Below are 23,206 nucleotides of genomic sequence, written 5' to 3' on the forward strand. Positions count from 1 at the left end.
CTCCAGTTTTCAGTTCTTTGAACAATTCATCAACAGATAGGAATCAATACTTCCTATGAAATAATTGGTTTTGTCCCGAGGTGTCTATCACAAAGTTATAGATAAAGCCATAAGGGATTGCCAGGTGTCAAACTGTAAACCCTTGAAAATCAAGTGATAACATTATTGTGGTCATAATTCTGTACTAAAGATAGAGGGTTTTATAAAGCAGGTTCTATAAGCAATGGAATGAATAAAAAGTGGCTGCTCATGGCTTTCTGTAATGTGATTAGATTCTTCCCAAGAAAAAGCAAGCTGTAACTGATGTTTTTCCTGCTTTATAAATGTCTGTCTTTCATGCAAATTCTCAGATATCAAAAATGAGAAATGATAACACCACAGCATTTCTGCCAGTGGGAGAACAGGAGCATCTCTCACCATATACTTGAGCCAGTACTTCATGAGCGAAGGGGGACTTTAATCTCTCTAAGCACTTTACATGACTATTAAACACAGAAGATATTGGCCAAAATATTCATAATTGTTGGTAGAAGCATACAAACTTTGACTACCTAAGCTCCACTTCTTTTGGAATTCAGGCTAGAAAACTATAAATTACAAGCTTTGTAATTTTTCCATATGACCAGACAAGAAACAGAAAATGAACGAAGGAGAAAAATCTTCCAAGAAATATTTAAATTGCAGCTTAAGAGACTCAAAGTCATTCAGGGCACCACCTCACATCATACTGTGCTGCAATGTGCACCAAAGACATAAGCCCCGTGATCTAAACTAGTGTACTGTATGTCTACATATGGGACTCCTAAGTGTGCTAGTGCATAATCTGATCAAAAATCAAGGATACAGTTTGGCCTAGAGTGTGTCTCAGCATATCTCACTGTGAGGAATGGAAAATTTGAACCTCTATCTGTTTTTTTTTTATGTCTTACAGGATTGAAAAGTGTTAAAAAAGCCATGGTCCTTTCAAAGAGTTTTTGCCCCACTAGACATATCTCTTATTTTGGGTTTCCTTAATCTCTTACTTGGTCTATGGCAGCAGGGTCTATTGATTCACAATAGACAAAAGAAGCTTTCTTCAGGCCACATTCTGTTCAGCTTGGACAGATGAAGAGCGGTTGTTCTGTTGCAGATTTTGAGTGAATAGAATGGGGCAATGTTTCTACTGGAAAAACACTTTAGCACATTCACACATAAATGCAGAGCCTATGATGCAAACAGATTTTCTGAATTTTATTTCAGAAAATCAAAATATTTTGTTTCAATTCTAAAAGATTACTGCTTCTGAAGTCTCTTTTTCTTTTTTTTTTTTTTTAAGGTTTGCTTGCAAAGCTAGGCTACTTGTCCAAAGACAGCAATATTCAATGTCAGGTAATCAACAGATGTGGTATATGATGCAGTCTAGAACCAAGCTACAGGTTCTGAACAAGTTGGAACATTTACCTGATCCAACACAGCTCAGATGATAACCTTGTGGCTGAGAAGACTCAGAGTTGCATTAGTATGGTGCTACCTGAGCTAATTTACCTAACTCCTCTGTGCCAGTTAATTAGGGTGTAGCACTGTGCTGACAAAGCAATTTCACATCCAGTTCTGCAGTTAGCTCAGAAACTTCTGCCTTTTACTGAGTGGCAGGGTGTACACCCTGCAAAATCATTTCTAGAGAATGTGATAATGTTCTGCACTATCCTATGCTTAAATTCTAATTTATCAAAGCCAAAGCTCCTAGCAGATGTTTAAATTCTGATGTGAGACGATTTTTTTTCCCCCTGTATGAAAGCCTTTTATCCCTCAAATATAGACACGTGTAAAAGACATAGGAAGATGAAATCACAAACTGGATTCATACCCTCCTACGTGTTGCTAGCACAAATGGCTTGAATAGCCAACAACAATTTTCTAACAGCAAAGGTAAAAAACGATGGCATTTCACCTCTTTTTGAAGTTTATAGGGTATCCCTTCTGGCCTTTTTACACACTGTCCTTCCAAAAGGAAACCCAGTGAAAGTTTATAGAACCTCTAATCAATCTACTGCCAGTACTCCAGGCAGTATAACTGGTACCAAGCAAAAAACCAAACAAAAACCCCCAACATAACTCCAATAGCCATGCCAAAATCTCTAGCAGACTTACGGTTTGTAATAAAAGTCTTTTGGGTTAAGTCTTTTGGGTGGGTTTTGTGTAACATGGAAATTGGCATCCCGAGTGTCACATACCAAAGACTTTCTCCTAAAGATGGTCAGAGTCTGAAGTTAACTGCTCCCCTGTGGAATATCTCTCCACAGTCATACCTCCAAGGCAATTATTTTCTTCCCTCCTGGTCTTTCTGAACACAGGAATTTTAATTAGATTTTTTCTAGATGCTAGTTATATCTCCCCTGCACAGATATGTATACTCAAGCCAGCATTAAACACGCTTACTCAAAAGCAAATAAGGCTGCTTCTACACTGTTAACTTCTGTACACCTGGGGTCATGTTCAGCACTGACACTTGAAGTTAGCTGGCAAAAATTAGCCCTTTTCTAGAATTTAAACTCCCTCACTGCCCCAAACATGGTGATCACATTCCAAGCTGTCTTTTGGGAATGCTCCTCAAACCATGCTAATTCCCTTGCCATGTTCAGGAATTGTTTGGCCCAGAGTTAGCCGGCTCAGGTTAAAGGTGTGCCCAAGTCTAATGATCTAACAGTATAAACAATTGAGTTTCAGTGCCCAGGAATGCTTCCTAGCACTTTTTAATTTAACTCTGTGGAGGAGTCCAACAATCTACCAGACTTCTGGGCAGGTGTATTTACCCCTACTGTCTAGCAGAGCTGCGCAGTCTGAACTGATCTCTGTGGTGCAGGCGCAGAACTGCTCTTTAAAAGTGCTGTAAGCTTCTGCTGTGTAGATGAGATATGCCCTATCTTGTTCCAAGCACTGTACACTATTAGAAAGGAAACTGCAAAGACACTGTGGAATGAGTGGCCCCATGACATCCTGCAATCTCTGCCCACAGCCTTCTCTAAATGTATAGTACCAACTGCTATGACCTCTTTTACCTGACAGGAAAGACATAAAAAGTCCTTCTGTAGCAGGTCACATTAAGCATCCTTGATTCCAGACAAGATCAGGATCTCTGCAGAGGCTTAGCCATTTATGTATTCTGCAGTCATACAGGAGTGGCACAGTGACAGAGCAGCCCTGTGAAGATCGTTAAACACTTCAGATAGCTGTACTTTAGTACACAGCAGTACACAGTTAACAGCACGGGCATCTAGCTGAACTATTTAAGAGACGCTTCTGCAAGAGTACCATCCAACAACATTTGTATAAATACTTCAATGATCATCCCAGAGCTCTTTCTGGCCTAAATATTAGTTAAGTTATGCAGTCTGTGCCCTGTCACTGACAATGGCCAGCACTAGATGCGTCAAGCAAAAGGTCTAAGAAACCCCGTTACAGACAGTGGAGGAATAACTTCTCCAATGGAAAGTTTCATTCTGCTTTCAGGCAATTAACAATTGACTCATATTCTAAAGCAACAATCTTTATATCTCCCCTGAAAATCTTACCAACTTTTATGTAATTGTGGGTGATTATGTTAGTAAAAGTGTGGATTGGCTTTTGAATTTTTTCCAAGTCTTGGCCTCACTGCATCTTTTGGCAAATAGTTTCCCAGGCTGAATATTTTTTCCCTTTTCAATGTATGCTGCAATTTCAGTATCATTGGATTCTCTCCCCATGGCATGTTCTTTGGTTAGGAAATAGGACCACACAGTTTACTTTCACTCATCTATTCCTATCTCTGTTATCTTCCTCTTATTGTTTTCTTGCCTAAGCATTGCTGACATTTTCCAAACTGCAGAAGAAAACTCTTTCAGTAATACATACTTGATAGGATATGTCATATACTCCCTGCAGCTCTGCATCAAGAAGATTTGAAAACAATCAACAACTGTGTGGATGTCTCTAAATTTGTAATAATTTAAAAAGTGCTTGGGGTTTTGATCCAGGGTTTTGGGTTTATCTTTTTTATACATAGTGAGAAATCTTGCATCGGAGTTAAAAGAGATCTCTTGTTGGGAGAAATCTTAATTACGTCGTCTGCCCAACTATACTTGGAAGAAATAACAATAATTAACAGTCAACAACAATTAAAAGAGAAATTAGCAAAGATCAGTCATGAGACATCAGAAGGTGTTATCTCTGACTACATGCATACTTAATGCAATGTGTATCTTCATGCTCTGAATGTCAGTCTGAAGTGGAAAGGAAACAGAATGCTTTTCAAAGAAATTGCAATTCTACAGTCTGCCTAAGAACAAAAAGAAACTAGGATGCTAGCCTTGCTCTTTTCCTTTTCTTCTCTGCAGGCTTGGAGACAGTGAGAGAGAAGGCTGCAAGCCCTGCTTGGATATAAACCTTGAAGGATTTGCTGACACAGAGAAATCATCTCAAACAGCTCCTCACCAAGAGGTATTTTGTACTGTTTTGTTCTTACAAGTGCCTCTTTGAATGGCTATTTTGGGCTATTTCTCCAGGTAGAGAAGCTTCTAAATGCCAATTTATTTCCTTTCAACTATCAACCCTTAAGAGTGTAACAGCATAAGAATCAGTGAAATGTAATCACATATATCTGCTGTCCAGAGAGTATATTATCAGGGAATTTAGCGTGATAGGCTAAGATTTATCTTATGGATCCAAACCCCATCTCTGAGGAGTCAGATTTAGATCTCTTTCTTAGCACAGCACAGCACAGTTCCTTCCTCTACAAAGAAACATCAACAGACGAATTTTTAAAATAAGGTATTTATGAGGATAAGCAAGAGGATCAGAATCTGGTCCTCAGTGAATAATGTTTACAAAGAGCTGAAAAAACGTACCTGGTTCATGGGCAATACCAAAGTAGAGGAGCCCTCTGGCAGTTATAGCCTCTCGAGAACATCTTGTAGTAGACAGTCCTATTAGGCCCTAAGGCTATAGGTATTAGTCTATCTACAACTGTCTGAGGCAGATCTCATACTGAAAATATCATGCCTCAGACAATTAAGAATGATATCTTCTGGGAGAAAAAATCTATGTATTCACAACAGAGCAGGAGAGAGGACAACATGGCAATGGTAAATGCAGTGCTGTAATGCTGCTGATGAGGGGGAACAAACCTCCCTTTAAATTCTGACAGAAAGAGAGAGTTGTGCAAAAGTTCATATCAGCATAAAGTGAACACAGCCATATAGAGAACTCAAAGATTTAGTAAATATAATGGTTTATATTCTACTGTCAGGAACAAATCCACATTTAAAATACCTAGAGGTCTCCATATTAGTAGTCTCTCCAGCCTTTTTTCTTTCCTTTTTTTTTTTTTTTTGAGACATGTATTTACAGATTTAAAACTTTCCATGGAAAAGAAGACTTTCAGTCATGTTTTGTTTGTGTTTTTGCAGGCAGAAAGAAAGTACAGAAAACTCCAAACTAACAGTGAAAATTTAATGGTGACAAGTGCATCAAAATAGAAGGGACAAGATTATTTCAAAGAAGAAAATTGTAATTTTCTATATTTAAGAGGGTTTGGGTGTTTTTTATTGTTTAAGCAGAGATCATGTGTTGATTTGAAATCTAAAGTAGTGGGAGGTTTAATGATACAGAGATAGAGAATGTTTGGAGATTATATGATTCATCACACCATCATGATTGTTTTAAAATAGATATTTATGTAGCTACATTGATGGCTACAGGTTTTCCACTGTTTCACCTATTTCACTGTGCAATGTTTTTGCATGCAGGATATGCATGGCTGTGTGGTTAAATAGAATCAACATACTACATATGCGTAGGGATCAGTGTGCTTTTGTTCCAGATTACTATATATTTCATAAAAGCTCTCTGGACCTCATAGTAACACAAAAGTCACAATACCTTCTGTCCTCCATGTTGTGCATTAGATCATTAGATCAGGAAAACACAAAGCCAGTGTCATTTTCCTTACAGACTTCACACACACTGTCTCCTACTGAAAATGTAGCAGCGGTACTACTGCTACTAGGTGCCAGCAGTATGGGAGTTCAAACATACTAATTACTGGAATTTACTAAGCAGTCAACTGAGTCCTGAAGCCTGTGCTGGGCTCTGTGCTTACTGATACCCACATCAGGCAGTTTACACTACTTTGGGTATACCTATAAGAGAGGCCTCAACAGCAATATCAGCTTTACAGACTGATTCCCAAATTGTTAATACCAACCACCAACATTTTCTGTAAGCTACTAAGTACCATTGTCATCAAAATTCACACAGAAAACAAGTGCAGTGCTACAGACCACTTATCATAGCCTACAAAACTCCTGTAAGACACAGTAAGCACTGATGGAAACTCAGTCTTTGACTTTATTGATGTTATGGGTGAATAGGAGGGCAAGAAGAACTGCAGAGATGTGGAAGATGGTATGCTGCACCAAGTACTACAAAAGGAGCTTTGCCCTTGTCAGCCAAAGGTTGCGTTTGCATCTGAATCACTGAAAACTAATTGACCATGTTAGTAACTTGTAGGATTTCTATACAGATTACTATATCTGTGTTTGCTTTCAGTCATGCTTCTCCACCTTTGTCAATAATTCATTTTATAGTAAGGCGGGGGAGTCTTTATCAAAGAGGTAGAGAACTGTAAAGGGTGGAATATATAAAAAGAAGCATCTCTGGCCTACAGAAATCACTGCAAATTAGTGATAGTTTCAGGATTCTTGATGTATTGGCCTTTAGTCCTGGGAAGAAGAGAAAATGGGTCATCCTTTTCACATTGTTCTGCAGAGAGTAAAATCTGGTGAAATAACATGAACTTAGTTTCAGTTTATAATTTCTACCCTTTTTGTGAATTGTCAAATCAATGAACTGAAAAATGCAGTGCTAAGGTTAGAGAACAATGCAATCAAGGGGAAAAGTACAATCAGTTCAATACAATTAGAAAAAAAGTCACAGTGTACCGTTGAACAGAAGTTAAAGAAAATGTGCCCTTTCCCATAGGGTGCTTGAAATATATAGCAGAGATACTTTATGTGTATTACAAGTAAATCACATATGGATTGAAGTGTTTCTTACAACAGGAATTTTTCAAAGCTAATTGTCAAATGTCAGTTTCAAAATACAAAACACAACATTAAATAAACAATTTAATTGTCCAGCAGCTAATTTACACTTCAGGCATATGAAACAATGAAATTATTTACTTTAGATCTGTTATATTGCTTTAACAACAGAAAGGAGAAATCTGAAGAATAGATTAGGGACTGCTAATCCTCAGGAAAGGGTAAAGCAGTCAGATGAAACAATGTTGGGGGTTTTTTTTTTCAGTGCTTCCTTCATTCTGGGAAGGAATCAAAGTCAGCTCAACCAGCAGTGTCAAGCAAACCAGCTGCCAGGCTGCTTTTTGTGGTCTATTCCCACAGCATCCAACAGACTGGCAGCAGTGCAGAACTGGAGCATAACATCCCCCAGCCTAGATTACAGAATCTTGTGGCTACCTGCAAGATGCTTCTTTTGCTAGCAGCTGGTAGATGGCTTGGCTTAGAGTTGCCCCAGCTGTTCTATGGCTTCTACACAGTAACCTTACAGGGGTTTTCCTGAGGCTTTGCCTACTGTTCTATGTCATAAAGGGACAGACATCGCACTGTAGCCAGCCAGGAACTGTGCCCAGTGCAGCACTAGGCAGATCAAGGATTTGATGGATGCCAGGCCTGATTTCACTCCAAATAAGCAGTGTCCAGACTGTGTTGTTTAACTAAAACAGCGCATGAACTCCTGCATTAGATATTCACATTGTGTTACCCTAGAGCACTGCAATAAGATGTTCAATTACTTTTGGGAAGAACAAAAATTATATTAGCATATTTATCACTATACTTTAAAATAAGATTGAATACTCATTAGACATGCATAAAAGAATGTAAATGAAATTAAATCTTCACAGGCAATTTTCAAACACAGGACTTTACCACTTCAACCAAAACCTTTTGCCATGGTGCTCTGTTGAGATTAAATGTTCCTCTAAATTGGTGTTTTCCCACTTCCTCTGCAAAAAAGAAATTACATTTTCAGAGCAGTTGGTATTTGCTTCTCCTTTTGCCCCTGCTACCACCTTTTATCCCTACAAATCAGATGAAATATGTAAGTAGGTTACATTATTTTTCTAGTCCAACTATCTACAACCTTTGCTAACAGTTTCCTACTGTACCAATTCCTGAAAGCTTTTGGTAGATATTTAATAAAATCAGTATTTTTCTCCCCTTTGTGATTTTGAATCTATTCAGAATAGCATGGGTTCACTTAAAAAAATCATGTTTCTTTCTGTGTACTCACCTATGAGTGCCTCTGTTAAGGGGAAAAAATTATTTGTGATATTCAAAATTATTGTTTTTAGAAGCTAAATCTGACCTGAGACAAACACCACATATCAACAAAATAAAACAGGCTGCTTGTTTATTTGTCAAATCTATATTGTTATTATTTCTTATGTATATGGCTACATTGATAGATAGGATGCTTAGAAAACAAATACAGATGAGTTCAGTTTTCTTTTCATTTGAGCCATCACAGCAGTCTGAGAGTATTTCATAACAAGTGCACCAGGCACACATTCAACCCCCAACTTTTACAAAAGTAGGAAACTTTCGTACTAAATCTCCCTTACTATTCTAAATTCACATTGAAACTCTACAGTTTATACCTAGTATGAGTAACATACTCTTTGTATCTGCTGTGTTCTTCACCAGGCATTTGTCTGGAGACTATAATCTAAGAAATATTTCACAATTTGGACTAGTATCAGTAAAGAATATTGAAGGAGTAATCCTAGCCCTGTCCTTTAAATGTTTTCCCTATTTCTATGGCCTGAGCACTGAAATAATCACAGTATCAAGTATGACAGAGAGAAAATTATGTTCCTTTCTCTCAACTTGCAGCGCTTATGTTAGAAGAGGGGTTGGTTTATCTTCTATAAAGTAAGAAATTACAAATGGCTTCCCATTTGATAACATACAATATTAATTTAGATTGTAACTATGGCTATGTAAAGGGGCTGGAGAAGACAGTGGTAAATGGGTCACTGAAGGTGGAAAAGTACCGTATTGGTGGTGCTGCTGTAAAGAATTACCTTACTGTGACACTCTTCATTATTCATGCTGATGTCAGAATAGCACAGGGGAACTCTCAAATTTGTAAATCTGCTCTAAAAAGCTGAGATAAAACCTGAGGTAGCTTACATTTATGTGATTAATAACTGTACATCACTAGAAAAACAATATATTCAAGTTTTTTAGGGGAAAAAAATCAGTATATTCGCAGCATTACTGTTGGAGAATGTTTATTAATACAGCAGGGTAATTCCAAAAGAACCAGGCTGTTAAATAAGAGATGTATACACTGGACAAAACATCAAAACCACCTGTATCTTCACAGACAATATGATGTTATGGTAGATTTCACCTTGAAAATATAGCACTTAACATCCTTGGTTTCTGATTACAATGCCTTATATAAAACTCAGAGCAATGCTTATTAAAAGGCTTTGAGATTTCTAATTTTATTATGTCTAAGTACTAAAAAAAAAACAAAAATCAAGCCTTGCTCTATAGCAAGAGGTTTAAACATCAGTAGCTAGCAGAAAAATGAAATTAATATTCTGATCATACTGTGAATGTTTATTTCAAGGTTGAACCATTGAAATGCTAAAAAGAAGATACATTTTGTTCAATTGCTTCAAACAGTCCAAACAGCAAAGAAGGTCCAAAGAAGTCTGAAGGTGACAACTCTGAAAGAAATTAAAGTGTTAAAATACTGAGCACTAAAGTGTTCAACTGTTAACTGTTTACCAGAAGTGGGATCCACAGTCCCAGGATAAGCATGAGCGCAAGGTACCTCCAAAAAACTCTGCCAAATCAGTCATAGAAGCTTGCCAAACTCACAAAAAAAAATATATCAAGAAGGACAAGTGTTAAACTTTGTACTTCTGAAGGACTTGGACTTATGCAGGTCTGTTGTAGGTGCTTTTAAAATTCAGCATGGAATAATGTCCTTGTTCAACATACTGGGAGTAGCCAGCATGGATTTGCCACCGGCAAATCATGCTTGACCAACCTGATCATCATCTCTGTAGAAATGACTGGCTACATGGATGAGGGGAGAGCAGTGGATGTTGTTTACCTTGATTTTGGCAAGGCTTTGGTATGGCCTTTCGCAACATCTTTATAGCAAAACTGAGGATGAGTTTTGGATAAGTAGTCTGCAAGGTAGCTGAAGAACTGGCTAGTAAGCAGGGTATAACCAAGAGTTAGAAGAAACATTCCTTATGGGTTGATGTGGGGGCCATATTGCCTAATATCTTCATCAAGGACAGCAACCATGGGATGAACCTTACCCTTAGTAAGTTCATGGATGACACTAAACTGGGGGAGTGCTCAATACTCAAGGGGAAGTGGCTAAGGGGAAATTTAGCTGCAGTCTTCCACTACCTGAAGAATCATTGCAGAGAAGACAGAACCAGACCCTTTTGGGTATGTACAACAAAATTATAATAGCTACAACAAGTGAAACTGCCGTCGAATATAAAGGAAAAATTCGTCACAATGAGGGTTATTAAGCACTGGGACAGGCTGCCCAGGAAGACTGTGGTCTCCATCCTCAGATGGAGAGGATGACATCTCCATCCTCAGAGGGTCTCAGAATTGGAGTGCACAAAGCCCTAAGCACACTGGTCCACCTGTTAATTTGTTTTGCTTGAGGCAGGAGGTTGGACTAGATGGTCTCCAGAAGTATCTTCCACCCTAAATTTTTCTAAAATTCTGTTCATACGTTCTTCAGATCTACATGTGTGACAGAGGCTTAAGGGCAGGGAGAGCTGAATCTTTCCCCTGAAACAGGATATTTTCTAGAATGAAGATTGCATTTTACCAGTTTGTATTAAAAAAAAAAAAAAAAAAGGAAGAAAAACGACTTTGTACTTTTAAAAGTGCATGTAGCTTTCAAAGAATCTGAGAACCCTAAATAATAATAAACATTATTCTGTTACAGAAAGACAGTTCACTTATTTGAAATTCACGTATGTAGAAATATATTAATTTCTGGGTGGGCAACATGAGAAAGACATCTTGAGCCTTGCCCTATACATCTGTTGTACAAAAATAAAAAAAGTGAAAACTATTACATTGTCCATCACCTTAGACTTCTCCAAAGTACTTATGCAGACTAGAAAAGCACCTGATTGTTCACAGCATTGGTTTCTGAATGGAACCTGGCAGAAAAGTTTTACTTTCCCATTCATGAATCTAAGACAGATTTGCATTTAGACACCAAAAAAAACCCCATTAATCCCCAGTATTACTTTGAAAGTACTTCAAGACCTGAAAAAGTTCATGTTAAGAAACTGACTTACCAGTATCCTTAAAGAAATGTTACTTGATAGTGCCATGTGAACTATGACTTATACTTCTTATACTGGGCCAGCGTCCTAGAAGGACATTGCAGAGCAGTTACTAATTTTAACATGTCTGATGCAGCCAATGTATTTAAGTCTGAACTTAAAGGAAACTTCTGAATGTAAGAAAATATTGAATAAAGAACAGCTCATGAGTGATCTAAAGGCAAAGTCCCATAAAACTGTTGAGATGCCAGCCAGTGATGTTTACCGAATTCCTACTTGGTACTTTCAAACCTGTATGAGAATTAGTCTTGCATTACAGCTTCCTTTTCCAGATACAGAGACTTCATCAGTCTAAAAACTCTTCTTTACACTACTACTATCACACGTATGCCTATGCTGGGAAAGCATTTGGAGTACTCTAATGATTACCTTCCTATCTGGGAAAAAAGAGAAAATTACCCTGTGATTGCCTGTGTGCCCAGAAAAAATATTTAAGGATCTATTCCCAGCAGGAGAAATCCTCTATAGTTAGCCAACTGTGAGTCAATAGAATGTGTGTACATGTGTTCAGCAAGTAATTCTTCCCATGTTCCCAGAGTACCTGCACAGCAGGACAAAGACCTCAGAGAATTGCCGCAAGGAGGCTGGGAAGTGAGACTATAAGGCATGGCACACATGGCATGCCTCCCTAGCCTCACGGTGTGATCAGTGAGCCCTGTGTTCCTTTCCAATCTCTTCCTGAACTTCAATTTAATCTGTGAATTAACTAAATATGACTATCCATATATAAGAATCTTGCACTGGCCTGCAAAGTACTCACCCATTTATTTGGATTATGCTATATAAAATAAAATAAATAAAAAAACAACAAACAGTTTGAAGGAAAAATGAGGGGGCATTGTGCTCCCACGGTAGACAGCCTTCCATTAAGGACCTCATTTATTCTGTAAGAGTTCTTTACTATTCCTCTAGATTAACTTCCCTAAATTACCTATAAATGATACAAAAAAGTCACAGAAATCATCACAATCTCCATCATGCAGGAAGTAGTCATGCAATCCCAATCAAAACTGAAAAACCGCAAGACGAGAAAGCTGTCAGAATTTAACTCTTCAGTTTTACTTTACCATAGAGTATCAGAAAATTCCCCCCTCCCCCGTTTTTTCTCACCCCTTTCCAGATATAATCTACTTTTGTAGATTCATCCAAATAGGAGATGGATAGGACATACTAGTTTTGAGAGTAACATTAATTCTTGCTCCTTCATGGGGTAAAAAAATAAATTACGCTATATTTTGTGAGAAAAAATAAAAGCTGAAATAGAGAAAGTGGCTAAGTGGATTTTAGTCTCATCAATTTCAATACAAAGTTAATTTTGAAAATAGAGCAGAAGTGTAAACCACAAAAAGAAAATGGGAAATATTTAACATGTGAAAGCTAATGAGTCTTTTAGCTGAGTAGCTGCAGATAAGCAGGATGATGTGTTAGAACAAGTGTTAAATTATCTGGTAGCATAATGACAACATTCTTAGATTTTGAAAAAGAATAATGAATTTGAGTGTCTCAATTTTATTTGTTTCTTACAGGAACCAGAAATGTTCACCCACTTCCTGAAAAATGTATCTTCCTTTTAACCTGGATAAAGAACTGCTTACAGTCAAGAGATCTACAATTCAGGTCTGAGTAGCAACACTTTTTCTGTAATTAATGAGATTTTAGTCATCTTATTATAATTTTATATTTTGCCACACATAGTATGTATAAGCCACATTTAGCAGGGAAAGATTAACTTTTGATCTGCATCAGCACTGATCCAGTTCTACTTCCAACACTAGCAAACCAGAGCAAAGAATAAGACTGTGTGGTAGGCAAAAAAATCCAGTGTTTTCTGAGGAACTCCAGCAAGGTCAGATGAAGGGGAACCAAAGGCATGTGCATTCACACTGGAGGTGTGTGGTCTCTTTGTAGGCAATGAACAAAGACAAAATAATAAAACACCAAAGTAAGAATCAGTTAAGATGGCAAGGAAAGCAGCTGATAAAAAAGTACAGAAAAGGTGTGACGCCACTCATGCTTTTCAGGTCATCCTTTACAGTAACAGGATGACCTGTATTAAATGTCCTGTATTAAATATAAATTTAACTATACCCACTTGGTATATAAAAAAACTAAACCAAACCACACCAAACAAAAAAAAAAAACAACACAAAAGAGAGGGCTTTTATCATATTTTTGCAGTAACTGGCTACTTTTCGCAGTGTTTAATATTCCACATTTCCCTAACTGATGCAGAGCAGACTGATCCAGGTTAAACTATATTTCCAATACAATAAATCCAAAGATTAAGACTTGCTGTGTGTACAGTAGTGTGTGTTTGTACATATTTACTCACACTTGTAAATGGTTAGTAGTTCTGATATAAAAAGACAATTTCTCTCTATCTTTAAAGTAGCTTTCTTAAATTGTCTTAATAAGAAAACATTCCTTTAGCAGCAAAAGGAAATGGAGTCATGTTCAGATAGGCTAACTTCCATCTAACTTGTGCTTTGGCATTGGAAAGAGCAAAATATCTGAGGAAGCTTTGAAGAGGCAGTGAGAATACCTAGCACAAGAACCAGCACAGAAAGGAAACAGGACTTTGTACCTTATCAGATGAAACTTCGTATGAGGAATACTGGACAACTATTGTCTGTGTGAGTTTGGAGGCTCTCCACATCATGGTGGGGGGAAAAAAAAAACAAACCCCAAACAACAACAACAACAAAAAAACAACCACCACCAAAAAAAAAAAAAAGGAGCCCAAAATTAGGAAGGCTAGTAAAAGCTAGCAGCATTCGTGAAACAGATCGAGTACAAGCAGGGAGCATATTTTCCATAGCTCAGAAAAGGCAAGTCCCACGCCTCAGAGGAGATGGCAAGTTTTGCAGCAGTTCTCCCAAGGGACACACTTCCAACCACAAGTATCATGCTCAGAAACCAGCTTTTCACATGCCAGCCTTGGAATCTTTGCTCCAGAGCTCACCCACTGCATATTCAAGCTATGCTACTGTCAGGGGAGTAGAGGGGCAGCACATCTTTGAAGTGTGCTCCCGGGTGGTATGCATGAACATGAATGAAAATTCACACTTCAGAGAACATGTTTAGAATTACCCATTTGTTGCAAATTTAAACACTGTGTGAAAATACACTAGATCCAGACCTGAAGATTTCAGAGTCAGTGGAAGAGTCATTATGTTTACACAGATGGGCACAGCAGGTGTGATCACTACTGCCCATTCCAAGCAGGCTGAGTGTAAGCCAGCTTCATCCACAAGCCATATAGCTACAACATACACAAGCTGTTCTTTTTCAGGGTGTATTTGGGATGACAGCTACAAGGACCAGAGATGCTTGGTTTTGATCAACTTGGAGCAAAAGGAGTGTGAGCTCAGGCCTGTCTGCTTCTGCCTGTGGATACATTTTTTTTAAAATCATGTCTCTGGACTTGATCATGTTTTTTATTTAGGTTAATGGTTTACTGATCTTAGTGGTGTCAGATCAGGCCATATCATCGTCTTGCTGTGTCCTGTTACCCAGGTGTGTGATGCAATGTCCTGTGCCAGCGGCCTCTGTATCTTGGTCCAACAACTGTCTCTGTGTTTTCTCCATATCATGCCCTTTGCACAGAGTGCCTGTCCTGAGTCATTCTGCCAATTCACTGTCCTGAATTCTCTTAAGTCCATCTCCAAGACACAATACTGTAATAACGTTAGCCGAATAGGACATGCACCCTAATTAGAATAAAGCAACAAACAAACAAACACCCTTAACTCCATTATACCAAGCACCATACCTTGCCAAGTGACCACATAATCATACTGTTGTTCCTCCTGTCATTCCTCACTGGCTTATTACTCAACAATTACTCTATGTCTATAATTAGTTCACACTGCTGCAACAGGAGATACTAACTCAGCTCCTTGGGCCTGTCTGAACATTTCCTCAAATCAGAAGGGTTTTGCAGAGAACAGCAGCCACTGATGGCAATTGCTTGGCAAATCCCTCAGGAGAAGGGATCTCATGTCTTTTCTCTTCAGAAAGACATTTACCTGCCCCTAGAAATCATCAGTGCTGGTCACATTCCAAAAGATCTGCTATCTCGGGCCCTTACCTAAAGAAAGCACTAGCAACAAACACAGCTTCCTTTTCTCTGTACAGTTCTCCCGGTACCAGTGGAACTGCTAATGTGACCCAGCTGCTTATTTCATTTAAACTTGGTAATGATTTCACATTCCTTCATTTCTGGGAAGAATTTGTCATATGCAAAGAAAGAGATTCCTTCTTAAAATGAGGCTAGTAAGTCAAATTCAGCCAAAATTACAAAACTTTTTTACATTTCTTTATTCTTCTATTCAGAAAAGGAGTCAAATCTGTTCTGCAACTTGCCATGCAGTACCTGAAATACTACAAGGTTCTTCCTAAATTTATTACTGTGTTATGGATTTACTCACCCCTAGATAATATTAGGTAGAGTTATTCTACTTGTTCTCTGTTCCTGCTATAATCTTACTTTGTAAACATTCTTGAAAGCATGAGATTTAAAAGACTTAGAGTTTTATGGTTGTTTTGCATCTGTTCACTAGTAGAAAGCATTGAATAACTGACCCCTTCCTTCTAGCAAACTCAGAAAGCCTTTTACAAGCATTATTGAAATTACAAATATGAAAATACTCTTTCTTTAGGCTATCAAAGAGAGAATTAATTTAATGAAATTTCTAAAAGTCTTTGAAATGGCATACAATACACTGATTACATTTTCCTCCATTTTCTAATTTAGCAGAGCCTAAATTTGTTAAACCCCAGCATTTATAAACCACTGCTATTGAACATAATTACAATTGCAGTGTCCAATACACAACCTTAGGAAATGATAGAACAAAAATTATTTGTACAACATAAACTGGACACATAATTACAGGATCACCCTTTGTTTTTCCAAGCCCCTTGTTTCAGTAAGTCCACAGCATAAATCCACTGTTTGTGGAAAGAATTGGGGTTAAGTAGTAAACACCATGTCTGTCTATAGGATCCTTTCACGGGTTTGGTTGTTTTTTTTTTCTCCTCCCCCAAAAGCAAGGTCATCACTAGCTGCAAGCTCCTCATCCTCCGAGTTCCTACTTTGAGACCCCAGAACCTGATTAGGAGAAAAGTTGAGGAAGAGGAGGAGTACTTGATACCAGTAAAAGATCTGAACATTTGAGAAACACTAGAGAGAGATATCTCTAACTGAAAAACAAATTCCATCTGAGTTCTGTTTTTCTTTTGCAAAATGGATGTACTTATCTGACAGGCTTGCGCCACATAGAACTGGGTTAGTATCCAGGAAGAATTTGTGAAGTGGAAAGCCCTGCAGAAGAGCCCCTAAATGCTAAAAAGATTCCCAAGGGGCCCTCCAGCACTCCAGGTATTAATTTGGTGGATATGACATTGGAGAAGGTGAACAGACCATGAGTCTGAGAAGCAATGATGCTACAGTGTCTCATTTTGCATCAGGCCTGTTTCAAGTTGCCAAGCTGTTACTCTTTTCATGTATCTGTATCTCCAATTTCTACATACCTCCATGAAATCTGTTTATGCCATAAACTGTCCTTCTGCTTGTTTGTTCCAAATGTCTCATATTATCTGAGCTCTGTATGCCAGATTTGCAATATCTGGATACACAGGAAACAGTAAGGTTCCTGCTGTATGGTATATTTGCTGTTGCTATTACTTAGGTTAGCTAATATGTGGAGTTTTCCCCCTACTTCTCTAGTTACACAGATGCTGCATGATGCAAATTCAGCCAGTAACTAGTAAAACCAGGAGACAGGAGGCTTACTGTTTTCTTCTTCATTTTACTTTTCTCATTGAATGATGGATGGTTACAATGACTTTCTACTGTGCTTCTACATCTGAAAATAATTAAAGAGGAAAATCTGAGGCCAAAGAAGCCATCTGTTAAGACACTGATTTAACTTATGAATAAATTAGAAGTTATTTACTCTATCATTTATGCAGATGATGGGCAATCAAATGAAAGCAGCAACAACCAAAAAGTCAGAAAGTAAGTCATGATAAACTACTTAGAGATGGAAGCTCTTTTCATTGCAAGTAGTAGTACAGAGCAGGTACAGCATACAAAAGTCAGAAATCACCATCAGAGCCAAAAGCTAAGGCCTAAAAAATCCATGGTCAGTTCTAAAAGGGCCACCTGTATCTCACACACCTCAGGCAACAACCACCATGTCCCCAGTCACCCACTCCCATGTAGTCCCTGACCAGTCTGGAGCCCAGCTTCATGGAAACATGGTGTTTTAGTTGCCATGCTTGTTGTTTAGTCATTAGCCTTCTTCCCTCTGAAGACTTCCAGCAGTGATACCAATTAATGCAAATGGCTTGTAATTAGCAGTGATGATTTTTGTAATGTGAATACCTTCTCAGTATGAACAGGAATGAGCCACCAACTCATTTCACATGGTCCATAGGCAACCATCATGAGGTAAAGATTTGCAGTTAATAAAGGCCCATGTGAGAATGAAACCAGTGACTCAGAGGAGTAATGCATTGTCTTGCAATATTGTTCTGCAGTGCTAGCATCTCTAATCTAACTGGATCATTGTTAATCCTTTGTTTTACTGAGAATGTGAAAATCACTTACTTCAAATTTAATTTCCTTAGAGACACATATTATGTGTAATAAGTGTCCTGCCTCCTGACATGGCACCTTCTCTATTTCGTGGAGGGGAATTTACTCTCCCTGTGTACCTCCTGCTTTGGTCTGTCCCACTCCACTCCTGTCTCCTCCTGCCAGCATGCTGCCTGTGTCTATGCCTTCACTTTTGCACTGCTAATCCTCTGCTTGACCCACTTCAGCACTGCTCCCTCAGCTGTCCTGGCAGAACATATGGAAATGCTACTGATAAGTAAGTTAAAATATCTTCTTTTCGTTCTCAGCTCCATTTAACGTGGAAAGGGTCAATTTTTTCTGAGATTTTGAAGTTCTCCATTTGACTCATTCCCTTCATGTTTCTTGATTCCTATTGCTGTCTTTTCTCTGGTCACAACATTTTCTTCACTTGGTATTTTACCCCTGGTCCATGCCTGCTTTTGTCACCAGCACAGCGTGCCAGCTGTCTTCAGTGTCGTCTCCCATCTCCTCAGAGTACCATCACTAACAGCATTCTTTGACACAAACTCATGAGATGACACTCGAGCTCATTCCTATGCTCGAAATGCATGAGCTTCCACTTACTCCTTGTTCTTCCCTTTTACTGACTGATAATGGGTCAGTTCCCCTATGGCTTTTATTCACTATGATTTTCTCGTCCAAAGAAGACCACTCTCTTCTTCCACTCTCCAACCCTGCTGTGATCCTTATCTGTGTGGCAAAGGTAGCGGGCAGCTGGCCTCCCCTGCCCTAGGCCTTCTGTAATGCCTCCCCGGAGCCTGCCCCAGGCCTTCTCTGGGCCTGAGCCTGCAGCAAGGCCCGTCCCAGGGCTGTCCCCATCTCCTCAAGGCCTGCCGTGAGGCCTGCCCCGGGCCTGCCTCGAGGCCTGCCCCAGGCCTGCCTGCTGCTGCCCCCCCAGGCACCTCACCTGGCTGTCTTCTTCCTCCCTGCCTCCACTTCCTTCACAACATGTTTGCTCTGCGGAAGGGTTCAAAACGGTTGCCTCTGCCTCCCGGGATCTCCCCTCCACTGGCTGCCCCAGCCAGCCCTCCCCCATGTTTCCTTCCCAGGGCTCCCTTCCACGAGTCATGGCTCTCCAGCACCTTCCCTTCCTGGTGTTACGAGCTCCCTCACTTTTTCCAGAGCCCTTCTGCAAACCCACATTTTCCCACACACCCTCTTGTGCCATGATTCACCCTCCAAAGCTAACCTTCTAATTATTTATCATTAACAATAACAAGAAGGAACCGACATGATGTGGAGATGATCAGACGTGATGATGAGAAGCTCAGTGTAAATGCTTAGAGAGACTAAAAGAGCATCATATACTACCAGATAATCCTATAATCACTCTGTGTACATTCCCCTTTCCATAACCCCTGCGTGACACTATCACACCCTGCGTCCTGTTACGAGATATCTAACCTCAACTGTAAACAGAGACCATCCACTTTCATTTCCATAGGTGCTCAGGTGGGGGTGTCTGAAAAGCAGGCCAGCTTTTTTTCATTTTCTATGTAAAACACCAGAGACAACTGTTCAAGTAAAAGACATTTAATTGGCATGAGTTTGTCTCAGCTGCCTTGGATTCCCTGTACTAAAAAGTCCAGCCTTTCCTGTTCTATCCATTTATTGTACCTCTCATGCACTTTTAACTGCAGCTATCCATGACTTAATGTGATGGCAGGCATGAGAAGCTGGCCTTGAGGATGATAAGCAAATTCCCTTTTTTCCCTTAGAAGATTAAACTCTCTTTGATGACATAACCTTGCTTGCTTTTTTCCACTCTCACTGACTATCCTTCTCTGCCACAGCCTGCTTTATAATGCACTATACTTCCCCCATCTCCTTGTGCCAGAACCAGTAGTCTTCATCCACTGGAGCCACAATGCCACTACAAAAGCTCTGTCTCTTTCTCTCCTCCAGTGAATGCAAATCCAAACCCCTAAACCTCCTTCAAATTTTCAATGTATTTATTTATAATAAGTAAATAAGCCTTATCACCATAAGTTATAAATTACAGAGGCTACTTTTAAGAGAAGAAAATTTCATATGTGTGGAATTGTTCTGAATTGTTAGAGTTTACCTATTAATTTGATTCTAATGCTTGTGTCTGTGAAATTGGTGTTTGAAATATGAGCAGGTGAGGTCTTTCTGAAGTTTGCAGTAAGATTTAAAAGGTGCCTCAAAGCTTCTTTTATTCATGTTGTTAACAGTGTTGATGTGGTAGTCACTTGATGTGAAATACTGTGAATTGAGTCCTTCAGAAGAATGGCCCACAGGAATAATGTCTGAGATGATCAGGTTGTAAATGGGTTATTTGAATCACTGCAGCACTTTGGAGTCATCTTCATCTAGGAAGACCTACCTGTGTGATGTTTTTATTCCCAAAGATCTTAAATCTACAGGGTGGGATCTTGAGAAAAAAGAACAGTAAATCACAGGGAGGGTGGAAATGAAACCTGCAGGAAGGGAAAAATTATTAGCTGAGACCTCTAGTAATAATAGTAGTAAAGCACTAAATATGCTGTGGAACAAGTTTCTAACTTTATATTTTTAAAAGAAAGTGATTGAATTAATAAGAATCTGAGCTATTAATCCATTCAGTATACTTAATCAGAATATGAGTATTTCTCTGGACTAAGTCTAACAGGTCAGTAGAGAGTAGGATTGTTCTCTGGTAGGAAGACTGCAGACATTGTTCTGAAGTCATTGGGAAGTTTTGGTGAAAGGAAAACAGCATAGTGCATGTTTGGGACTCCAGGCTGACTACAGGTTCCCTCCACTTTCTTTTGTCCACCTCTGCCTAAGATTCTCAGTGTTTGGAAAGACACCCACCCACCCATGTGCTTACTCAAGGAGCATCTTTGCTCCCCCTCTCCTTTATCTGACTTTTGAAATTACCAATGGAAAATAAGCAGCCATTTTCATGATCATTCAAGATAAGTAAGGTAGGCAGAGCATGGCAGAATCTTCGTTTCTGGCCTGCCACAAAAGAGAGCAGCACTACATTCTGGCAAAGTGCTGTGGAGTGTATTTAGTCCTTCCACTCAAAATTATTCGTGGGGGCAACTTTAAGTACTTTATCCCTTTTTAACCTCTGAAGAAAAAGTGTTTAGTAACTCCTTACCTAGGCCAGCTTGCAACCAATAATGCCTCTGTGTAAGGTACTATTGATTTCCTTAACTCTTCAATGTTCCCGTGATGACCGTTTAAGTTTAAGTAACTTCAAATAGTTTAAGTTACTTCAAATAGTTTAAGTTACTTCAAATAGTAAGTGGGAAAGAGCAGTAAATGGCCAATCAAGATAATATCTTGTTCCTGTTCAGATCACATCTACACAATTCAGACAATGTAAAATGTGGTTTTCCCCATGGTAGAGGAAAAAAAACCTGCAAGTTTCAAACTTAGCCTAATTCTATGTCAGTACGACAGAATCTTTCAAATCAATTTTGTTTCCATACGAAGCTAATTTACAAAGATAAATCCTAGACACTAAATCTTTACATTCTGTTATACTAATTTTCAAACACTGATGAACCATGATATTTGTTTCCAATATTTAAATGGAGTTTAACCTCCTTATTTGTATGTACTGATCTAAGAATGTGGCAATTCAATCAAAGATATGTCTGCCGCTATTGATGTTAAAGAGTATAAGAACAGACCAAAAGAAAAAAGGTATGGTCTATGCCATGCATGATTCTGGTTGATTCCTTATGCATGCATCTAGTTGGGGGTTCATAACCACCTATAAGAACTTATAATTTTTTTTTAAATGACATTTACATTTAGAATCCATTTAATCAGGCAGAAAATTCACAGTTATTGACGGACAGCTGCAGGACCATTCTCCAATCGCTATTTTCACAAGTAATTAAATAGCTTTAAAGTGACTGAATCTTCTTCTAGTTTCCTAAGTAACCTGGACAACGTCAGAAAGTTTGTTCAATATTGCAGAGTAGCATATAACCTAAAATCTCTTTTTTCCCCTCCCTCATATAGTGTATATGAAGTAACTTAATGAAATGGAATCTTTCAGAACACCTTAAATGGGTTACAGAATGCCCTAGAACATTTGACCGACTAGTAGCATCACTGGATAATACATTACATTAATGTTGAAGCATGACCCATTTGATTCATTGCCTTGACTAGTTTGCTACTGCCAGGCTAGTCCACTGGGCTGTACAAGTATGTATATATATTTGCAAAAACATATTTTAAGATTTGATAAAGATTTTTTTATAAGAGTACAAGAGATTTTTTTTCTTCTTGGCAATGTTATTTCCTTTGTCCACCACTCATACCTGAGAAACCTATGTGCCAACTTTCACCTAATCCTTTAATCCCCACATTTTCATTCAAGGACATAGGCTCCTAAACTAAACTCTTATGCTGTGTTTTCTCTTGTTTTCAATAGAAAAGATTAGGACCACTGTCTGACAAGCATAAAATCCAGGCCATATACCTTTCTTTCAAGAGAAGGTAAGACATTTGTTATATAGAGAAGGAGACAATATTACAACAGGGATGTTACATGATTGGGTAAAGAAGGTCAATTAGTGCACTACAGTGTCTTATTTAAGACAGGATACACCCTGGGAAAGAATTTCAGAACCTTTGTTCCAGATGCAAGTTCTTACATTACAAATTTTAAAGCAGCTTTCCATTCTTGGGCTGAGGGAATAGGGCAAAGGTAGTATACTTTGAAATGGGTAGTTCTCCTTAACCTAATCTAAACACATCTCTTATTTTGTAATATGAAAATAAAGAGTGAGGTAAGGATACAGAGCACTAACCAGAAAGGTACAGAAGGATTTAGAAAGCACCAAGCATCCTGGTACCATTCACGCATTGCATACAAATAACTGATTCACTTAGCTGTATCTGAGTGAGGTACATTACAACTGTCCACAATCAGCTAGCATCCTACAATAGGATTTGGGGCCTTTACATCTACTTTTAAACATCCTACACTTGAAGTCAATTTCTTTGCTTACACCAGCCTGAGTTTTAGCCATAGAAAGATGATTTTGATACTCAAATAAATTATAGCAGCTGAAGAACTGTTCTACCATTTGAAGTACTATAGCTCAAGTAATTTTTTGTTTGTTTGTTTCAGATGCACACAA

The sequence above is a fragment of the Phalacrocorax carbo genome, chromosome Z (assembly GCF_963921805.1).
Source record: "Phalacrocorax carbo chromosome Z, bPhaCar2.1, whole genome shotgun sequence".
NCBI lineage: Eukaryota > Metazoa > Chordata > Aves > Suliformes > Phalacrocoracidae > Phalacrocorax > Phalacrocorax carbo.